The sequence below is a fragment of the Bidens hawaiensis genome, unplaced genomic scaffold (genome assembly GCF_021521415.1).
Source record: "Bidens hawaiensis isolate Kalapana, Puna unplaced genomic scaffold, B.hawaiensis_p1.1 tig00013342_1, whole genome shotgun sequence".
In the NCBI taxonomy this organism is placed as follows: domain Eukaryota; kingdom Viridiplantae; phylum Streptophyta; class Magnoliopsida; order Asterales; family Asteraceae; genus Bidens; species Bidens hawaiensis.
In genome coordinates this window covers 289115-299067 of record NW_027492130.1, presented here as the reverse complement: position 1 = coordinate 299067, position 9953 = coordinate 289115, and the positions used below count along the sequence as shown (strand labels likewise).

The 9953-nt window shown below is 35.2% G+C and overlaps 1 pseudogene; it reads left to right on the top strand.

Moving 5' to 3' along the window:
• Positions 1–212: 212 nt before the first annotated feature.
• Positions 213–5418, top strand: LOC143543864 (uncharacterized; annotated as a pseudogene).
• Positions 5419–9953: the final 4535 nt, after the last annotated feature.

Sequence of the window (9953 nt, the reverse complement as noted above, 5' to 3'; positions counted from 1 at the left end):
TTTGCTTTGGTTTTATCTAAGTAAAACGCATGTCCAACAAAAAAAAAAAAAGTCTTAGATTCCAACCGTCAGACTGACAGCAAAAAAAAAAAAAAAAAACTTGACAGACACTCTGTCACAAATCCCTTCCTTGGTCCTCTGCTCCACCCATCTTCATTTCATTTTAAGTAATTGTTCCTCTACACCCATCAGAAAAGAAAGAAAGAAAGTCCATGTCCGTCATCTGCGGCGCCGAATGCTTCCTGGCGGTGGGGTGCCTCCGTTGGGTCTGGAAACGGTGGGAGGCGACGACAGCGCCGAAGAGGACCTCCAGCATCCTAAGTTCCCCCCAGTCGGTGGCTACCGCTTAAACCCCGCCTTTGTTGTGAAGCGTGTCACCTCACCTTATCTACCTCGATCATGATCGCAGACAGATCGTCTTGGCCATTCGAGGTCTTAATCTCAAGAAGGAGAGCGATTACAAGCTCTTGTTGAACAATCGCTTAGGTATTTACCTCCTGCTTCTTCTAATTCATCGATACACAAACCACTTTTTTCTAATTTATGTTTTTTGCATTTCATAAACTTGATCTTGTGCCTTGAAGGTATGCAGAAGTTTGACGGCGGGTATGTGCACCACGGGCTATTGAAGTCCGCAATTTGGTTGTTGAATCAGGAGTCAGAAAATTTGAAGCGCTTGTGGTTGGAGAACGGCTCGTCTTATAAAATGGTGTTTGTAGGGCATTCGCTTGGGTCTGGTGTCGCCACGTTGATGACGGTGATTGTGGTAAATCACAGGGATCGGCTAGGTGGGATTCCAAGGGAGTTGGTGAGGTGTTTTGCGCTTGCTCCCGCGAGGTGTATGTCGCTTAATTTGGCCGTTAAGTATGCCGATGTTATCTATTCAGTTGTGTTGCAGGTGATTAATCATTCAACAAAATATCACAAGTATACCCGATCGGTTTTGCTTTTATAGTTTACTACTATCTTTATTACTATTTTCTTATGGTTTTTGTGTGACCTTTTTAGTCACATTTTATGTTATTTGGATTACTCGAAGCTAGGGGTGGGCATGGATGTTTTTGGGCTCAAACTGAACCAAAAACCCAAAATTCTGTTCTCGGGTTTCTGAAAAATAGTTTGATTTGGTTTTTTCTAGTTTTTGATTTTCACAATGGGTTCGCTTTTTGTCATATGAGCTTGAAATTTGTAGGCCGAAAAAGAATGGGCCCAAAATAGTCTTACATCTTGGCCTTAAATTTTTTGCTAATTACTATATAGTTGATTATTGCACATTTAGGTCTAAAATTTATGTGTTTGAACATATTGTTTTGTCATCGCATGCTACAGCTGATCATGCAATTATTTGGATTCATCGAGAAGCAGAAAAAGCTTTAAATGTAAGTTTAATCATACTAAGTCGTCTCAGTACTATATGTTGAGAACTACGAGAATCGTGCAATACACTTGTACATAATGCATAAAAGATAACCCAAAGCAGTGGGATGGAAAAACATACATAACTGTCTTGTGGGTCACATTCTGAGCTATGCAAAAATGTGTTATGTAGTTCTCGACGTATTATTGTGTTTGGCGCTCGTAACAATATATCGTTACATGATCTTCCTTTGTTGTTCCGAGTGCATTTAAGATCTTGGTTTAAAAAGGCGCGCCTTAGGCGCTCGAGGCGTTGCCGAAAACGCTTTATTTTACATAAGGCGAGAAAATACATGAGGCGCCCTGAGGCGGTGCATTAGCGGGTGAGGCGTGAGGCGTTTGAGGCAGCGCCTCGTGTGATGCAGTCTAAATTAGATTGAAAATGTAACTGTTCTGCTTAAAATATTAACATTGGGCTCATCCATAAAACATTTCCCAGCCGTATTATATATATTTATCACTCTATCTTCAATTCAAACCACTCTTTAATTTTCATATTCAAAGTTTATCTTCTCCAAATGTCAACCTTCTAGACGTTTCAAGTTTATCTTCTCAATTTCCCATCTTTTAAATCAGTTCAAACTCACCTAATTATTACACATATGTATATGACTCAAGAGGTATTTTTCTTCATTATTACTTTTTACTATACTTTTTACTTTTTACTCAAATTTAAGTATTTTGCAACTTCTAAGTATGTTTTTATAATGTTTAAACTACGTATTAAGTATTCATGTTTAGTTTTACAAATATGTTTTATCTTTATGATTGATTTTCAAGTAGAATATGTCATGTATAATTAATTTTTAGTAAATTTTAAATTGAGCCTCGCATACGTGAAGCTCTCGCTTCGCGCCTAGCGCTTCGGCTTTTTGAACCAAAACGCCTCGCCTCGTCTCGCCTAACGCTTTTTTAAATCAAGTTTAAGATATTCCAATTATAATTAAAAAATTATATAACAAAAATTGTAGTTGATGTAGGAAAAATGAGAATTGCATAATACATTTGTATTTTTTGCATAAAAGATAATTAGAAGTGGCAGGGGACAGATAAAAGACTGTTACATAACTGTCATTTTATAAACAAAAAATGTTGTTAATGAAGGAGAAGGAGAAGAGTGCAGAAACAATGACAACAGCACCAAAGGTACAAAAATTTGATCGGAAGCAGTAGATAGAGAAAGAACACAGAGATGCTTTAGAACGAGCTGTGAGTCTCAACATACCACATGCTGTTGACACCAATGAGAATGAAGATGATGATGAAATCGAACCTCAAGAGTCCACATCAGCATCTAGTGATAGTGAAGACCAGTCGGCTGCTGAGAAGCTGGCATCAGAACATAAAGATCATGGCGACATACGTGAGAGTAGGAACAACTCGACTACAAAATCAGGGCGAACTAACTGGGATGATCTGGTTGAGAGACTTTTTGAAAGGAGTGGTTCCGGTAAGCTAAAAGCAAGAAAAGATATAAGCATAGGTGATACATAACATGATATTGATGTTTTTGTTGGCTAATTTGGGGGTGGTATTGAGTGTGTATAAGCCTAGATTGTTTGCTAACATTTTTTTGAAAATTTAAAATCTTCACACATGTAAGTGTTGGGTGCAAGGAATGAAAATGTATGTTTTTTTTGGTTTTAATAACAAGGGTATTGTTTGTTTCACTTGTTTATAAGGGTGCACCGTCCTTTACTTTTAGCGGAAGACTTTTTGACTTTTAACAAATGTAACTATTTACGATTTACATAGAACCATTATAACAGAATGTTGAATTATTGCTTCTGTGTTCCGATCAAGGTGTATAATACACGTACGAATTATAAATGAGGGTCAAGTTATCTTAAATTGGGAAAAAAATTAGAAGGATGAATAGATTTATGGTCACGTAAATAACCTCTAAACAAAATAATAAGCGAATAAAAAAAATCATAATTCAAATTTAATTAAAAAAAGATACGAAAGAACTAAAAACACAAAATAGGTTTCAACATTTTACTCGGTTCTCAAAAAAATAAATAACTCAAATGACACAATGTTAACGCTAAAAGATCATTGTCAGTGATTGTCTTGTTACTTATTATTTTGTTTTTAGTTTATTTCGTTATTAATTGTGTATTTTTTTTCTTTATATTGTGTTATATTACCTAACATTGTGAATTTTGCGATTTATTGTGTCTTTGTTTATCTATTATTGTGTCTTTGGTTTATTTTCTTCATAGTGTCTTTTTTCCTGATATTGTGTCTTTTCGTCGTTTTTTCCTTTATATTGTGTTATATTACTCAACATTGTGTATTTTGCGATTTATTGTGTTTTTGTTTATTTATTGTACTGTCTGGTTTATTTTCTTCAGTGTCTTTTTTCTTGGCCTTGTGTCTTTTCGTTGTTTTTTTGGAACGGGAATGACGGGGAAACATTTTAGTTTTATAATATTTTTTCGTTTTCTATTTCTAATTTGAGTTATGTTATTTTATTAATTTTTTTAATTTTTTCAAGGGGTTTTTTTATGGCTAAAAATCATCTGATTCAGGTGACTTCGGATCGGGTTCGGTTAAAAATCTAGTCTATTGATATGATCACATGATTAACGCTTAGGTGTAATAGTGTGCTAATGTGTGTTTTGAGAGGAAATTTGGGTAGCACAACGAGAGGATTTTCAATAGCATACGAACTGATATTTAAAAAGTAGTTTACAAGGGTATTTATAGGAGGTGCCTCATTTGATACACATGCATAGCGAATGAGCACCACATTCGCTAAACAAACTTAGTGAATGACCCTAATACATTATAATTCTCATTCGTGAACATGTCTAACGAATGCGGCCCATAACTGATCACATTCGCTATACCTTTCATAGTAAATGTGCCTCATTAATTTACAAAACGAAACCTATACTTTAAACCTATTTCAAATACAATTGACAAAGAATGAGACAAACACTAATGTATCAACAAACTGCCCCTCGTCTCGAGCTTTGTAGTATTCACATCTTTAATCTTCTGGTCTTCCAATCAGCACAACTATGAATTCCGAAAGCATAACAAACGCGAACAACACATTGGAATTGCATAACTAGCTCATTGTCTTTGTTGTGCGCCCATTTGATCTGATTATAATAACACGTCGTTATCATATTCAGATAGGTTGACCAGCCACATCAGATCCAGTATCTGAATAAGCTCTAACTTAGCACCAGATTCCATGACAATTACGGCTTCATCTGTTTGGTCATCATAATACCACATGTTGAATCTCTTATAAAGACTTTGAGGTAAAGCCTTCAAAGGGACTTTCTTTAACGTATAAGGCGACTTCACATTCAACACCAATTTCCTTCACCCGGTGCGCGGATTAATCTTATCGATGTACTTCTTTGTCGGCATCTGAGGCTTGAGAAACTTAACCCATAATTAACTTCGTATACAAGATGACGATATAAACAATCCACTAATTGCAAATTTCCATGATTCATGAATGGTCTATACGCCAGTGTATGAACATCCCATCATTTGTTACCCATCTCATTAGTCATTATTCAAATCCATCATTCGCTAAACAAAGCCTCATTGTTATATCTGTTTTCTCATTCTCTATCATAGTTTTTGAAAAATTAAATTTTAATTCCTAAAATTTCGTCTTTTGATAAGTTGAACCCCAAACTGTTCAAAATGGCAAATTATTATGATTTAGCTTATTAGAACGCAATCATGCAAACGATGAAAAACTATGACACGGAGATTGTTACTCATGCCAACACCCCAGAACTCAAAAGTCTTAAGGATTTTCGGAGATGAGATTTGAGATTTAGATCTTATTTGGGAATGATTGATCCTGATTGTTTGCAAAATTTAGAGTCAACTCACGTGAGATTGCTTGTTGATGCTCTTGGTTATGGTCAAATGGTAAAACCTACTTCTCAAATGACAGCCGTTGAAAAGAAAGCCTATGATATTGAAGTGAAGACATTTTCCACACTGACAATGGCTTTACCATAACATATTTTCCATCAATTCAGCCATATCAAACAGGCTTCTCCATTGTATCAATCTCTAAAGGCGAGGAGTATGGGTAATACATAGGAAAACAGAAAATCCATGTTGAATTTTCAGTTCAAGAATTTCATTCTTATGCCAGGAGAAACAGTTGGAAAATTGTTAAAAAGATTTTGTCACTTGATGGCTGAGTTAAATAGATGTAGGTTAAATTTGGATGAAGAAGATAAAATTGACGCTCTAAATAATGCTCTGGCAAGTTCATACTCAACCTATATTATGGTGCTGACAGAGAATGCTTATTTCAAAACTAAAGGGCTAAAAAGTATGAATTTTGTAGAAAAATTGGAGAAACGAGAGTATGATTTGAAATGGCAAAGCTCATCCAAAGGTAATCAAGATCCCACTTTTTATGGTGGAGCATCTCCTATCAACAAGAGTTCTTCTATTCCTATCTCATCTTTTTATACATAAGCAAGTCATGGGGTTTCTTTTCAAGAAGCTGTTCCTGAACCTCAAATTTTTTCAAGCTCATCTAGTGCTGGTGCTAGTTCACTTCCTCCTACTCCACCTAATGTAAACATGAAGGTAGCATAACAACATTTTGCTTTTATGGGGGCTTTTATGTCTTCATATGAACAGTTGGTGGAGAGCAAAGTTGCAACTTGTGACATGACTGGTGAAGATTATGACTAGATAACGCTTATGATATGGAACTCATGGATATGAAATATAATATGGCTATGATAGTTAGGAAGATCAAGAAGTTCATGGAGAGAACTGGGAATGATTTACCGACCATGAGCAAACAAATTGGATTTGATAAGTTAAAGTTCAAGTGTTACAACTGGCAAGAGTTTGGCCATTTTTGCAAAGAGTGTGATAAGCGTAGAAAAGAGTATTCTCCTAGTCAGACGGTGCAAGATAGAAACTCTAGCAGGAAGTATAATACCAATGAGTGAAAGAAGAAACCACAGTTTGTAGAATAAGCAAAGAAAAGTGAGTCAAAGACAATGATAATACATGAAGGAGTTGATTGGACAAGAAGACTTTTGGGTGATGTGTCAAGTGAAGTACAGAAAGCTAACATGGTTATGATTGTTCAAAGTGATGAGACTTTGGAGATGATAATAAGAAGATTGTTGAGGAAAGTGAAGTGTCTGAGACTGATTCAGAAATATCAAGTGTTGATCAGAATGAAAAATTTGCTTGCATGCTAAAATAGAAGAGGTTAGTTCTGACTCTTCTAAAACTGTTTCTTTTGAATATGAGAATCTAAGTTCATCTGCGATTGATGAGTCTCGGAAACTTGAAAGTTCTCATTGTGTTGAAACCAATTCTAAGCTTGAAATGATGCGTCAACGCATTGAGAAATTAGTATTTGATGTTGCTATCGTTCGTGATAACTATTGGATAATGGTCAAAAGTGATCATGATTATAAATAGAAAACTATTGCTTTATCCGAGAGTAATCATGATTTGACAGAAAAATATGCTATAAAACTTTGAACCAAAATTACTCAACAAGAAAATGAGGTAATGGACTTAAAGAATAAATTGGGTACCTTTAGAAATTCTACATTCTTACTCAATGAAATTATTGAAGTTAAACAATAATTATCAAAAAAGGCAGCAAAAATGGGTTAGGATTTATTGGAATTCCTCCTCCTTATGGTCATGATTACACCAAATGACCAGATACAGGAAATCTACGAGAATTGGATATTGATAGTCCATTGACAATAGATCCTCCTGTGACTGTGAGTGGGGTTAAAGTTATCAAAGATGAGACAGTTAAACCAGTTGAACTAGTGAAAGTTTTTAAGAAAGAAACTAGTTGTTTAACTCCAATACCTCATGCTTAAAGCAATTTGGTTTTCGCTCAAACTAGATGTGTTTGGCCAATTGTGATTTACAAAGAAAAATATATTCCTCTTGAAAATCATATTCTTTGTGAACCACATGATTTTGAGAAATCTAAATATAGTTTTGCTAAATCTTCTATTAATTCTAAGCTATCTGAGAAGAAGGTGATCTTAGAAGATGATTTAAGAAAGTTTGTAAATCCCATAAGCAGTGAAATAATGAGAAGAGGAAGGGTTTACAAACTTAAAGGGGTAAATCAATTGTTTGCCAATGAAGTATTTCCTTTGAGTTTGGTCAAACTAGATTTAATTGAGAGAGTGTTTTATTGTGGGAAACCTTGTGGATATGAGTCTGAAAAATTATCTGGGGAATCACAAATGATTCACACTAAACACCAAATGAAATAGCAATCAACTTTGCTGAAACCTATGAAATTTGTGAAGTCATCTAGGTTGGATTCACTCCAAACTTTCTTTAAGTGTTCTAACTTAGATTTAACAAAAATAAATATAAAAACAAGATGGGAAATACTAATGTGAAGGTTGTAACTTAGAGGTGGTTATACCCTCTTGAGTGTTGGAGCTTTGAGTGGCTGGTGGCTGTTGAGTGAGGAGTTAATGTATACAAGTTTGGAATTCACTTTGGATGGAGGCCAAAAATTGGGTATTATCAGGGTTTTGTTGGCCTTGAGATTGAGTCATGGTAAGCTTTTTGAACTCCATGACCTCATATTTCAACTTATGAACTTGATCCGTTAATTCCTGAATGATTTTAGTATTAACTAACTTAATTGTCTCATATGTTGTCCTGTCATCAATAGTTTTACCTACATCAACAGTTTTATCTACAAAAAAATCAGGATATACATCTTGAGATTGTACATATGCCCCTTTGTCTTGGTACTGGGGAGTTCCAGCTGTTGTTAATATAAAAATATCATCAGTTGTTGCCAGAAAATGAGTCTTAGTTTAGAAACTACTGTCCAACTGTGAAATAGTTGTTTCAATATTTTTAGTAGTTGCTCATAATCCCAAATTCAAATAACTTATTGTGATAGGGATATGTATCCCCTCTTGCTCTGGGCTGGTAATACCTGGGTTCAGAGATGTGTGATATTTTGGTAATTACTTGAGTAATGTTCTCAGTTGATATAATGTGATGTTCTAATGGGGGTGAAAGAGAAGTAGCCCTGGGAGAGGGGCTCAGAGTTGGAGTGCTAATCAGCCCTTCAACCCTTTGATTTCGATCATGGGCTTACATCAACTTCCTTTTGTAAGGAAAGCTGGGGGGTTGGTTTGGGTGGAGGCGTGACTAGTTGTGAGGAACCAACAACTGTCAAAGCTCTTTGTGGACTTTGTGGTGCCACAGGTGATTCATGCACCTCATCCTCCCGAATAACCTTTTAGGGTTTCTTTGTGGACTTGGTTTTTGTGAATTTCTTGGAAGATTTTATTTTTGGTGGTAGGTGTGTGTTTCGAGGTACAAGGTTGAGTACCTAGATCACCTAGAGTAGTGGGCTCATCTGTAACTACTGGTGCAAAAACATAAGTAGTTTGTGTGGGTTCCTCCTTATCAACCAAAGTTGAAGATTTGGAATCCTTTATTATCGTAAAGATCTCATTGCTGAGACTTTGACTTCTAACTAGTGCTCCTTGGATCAAATCTAAGTTTGGTAATACCTTCATGAGGTATACCATTACAAATCTTGGAAACATTATTAATGGTTTTCCTTGTAAAGTAGTAATTTCTTTTATATTTAAAACCATATTGTTAAACAGTGATTTTGAAAAGAATTAGTTGTCCCCGATTATAATGGAATAAGCTGATATTGAACACTCAATAATAGTTCATTCCAACTATTGGTTTTGCATGGCATACATTGAAAGAGAGTATGAAAAAGGAACTTCATTGTAGAGGGGGATAAGTTTTTGTAAAGAGTAAATTTTTGGGTAGAACCCATATACCCTCTCTCAATGAGTTTAGACTTCAGTGTATGTGCAACATTTTAAATTGGAAAATTATCATCGCTCAACTCCAAATGTTGTGAGATGAGTGATGATGAAACAAATACTTCAGTGTGACCTACCTTTGTTTTGATAAACAATGGTCATATGTCATCCTCTGCATATTGGATAGACGCATTCTTTCAAAAATCATTGAGGGTCTGAGGATAAATATTGGGATCAATTGTCAGTTGATTGAAGTAACTACTTCCGGTAATTGTCTCGATCATGTTGTCATACTCTAGATGTGCAGGGCTATAGATGAGATATGGCAAATGGTTGTGTGGATACTTGAGTTGTAGGTTTATCAGGGTTTCCGACATGATGATAGTGTTAAGAGGTGAAGAATTTAGATAATGAATGAGTGATGTAGCTGACAGATGAGGAATGTGTAATATAGGTAAAAGCTTTCTTTAGTGTTAAGAAAGATGATTATCGAAGGTAAATTTTTTATTGGTGAAGGATTAGGCGGTTTTAGCAAGTGGATACTCAAAAGTTATAGTTGTAACCACTGTTCCATTGAAATAACGGCTAGTAAAACCAAACAACTGTTGCTTGTATTTGATTTGTAGTTTTGAATAAAACTGATTAGTATTTTGAAAGTACCGATAGTCATCAGTGGTTTGATATACAAATGTTTTAAATAGTTGTTTTCATTGTTTTCACAAT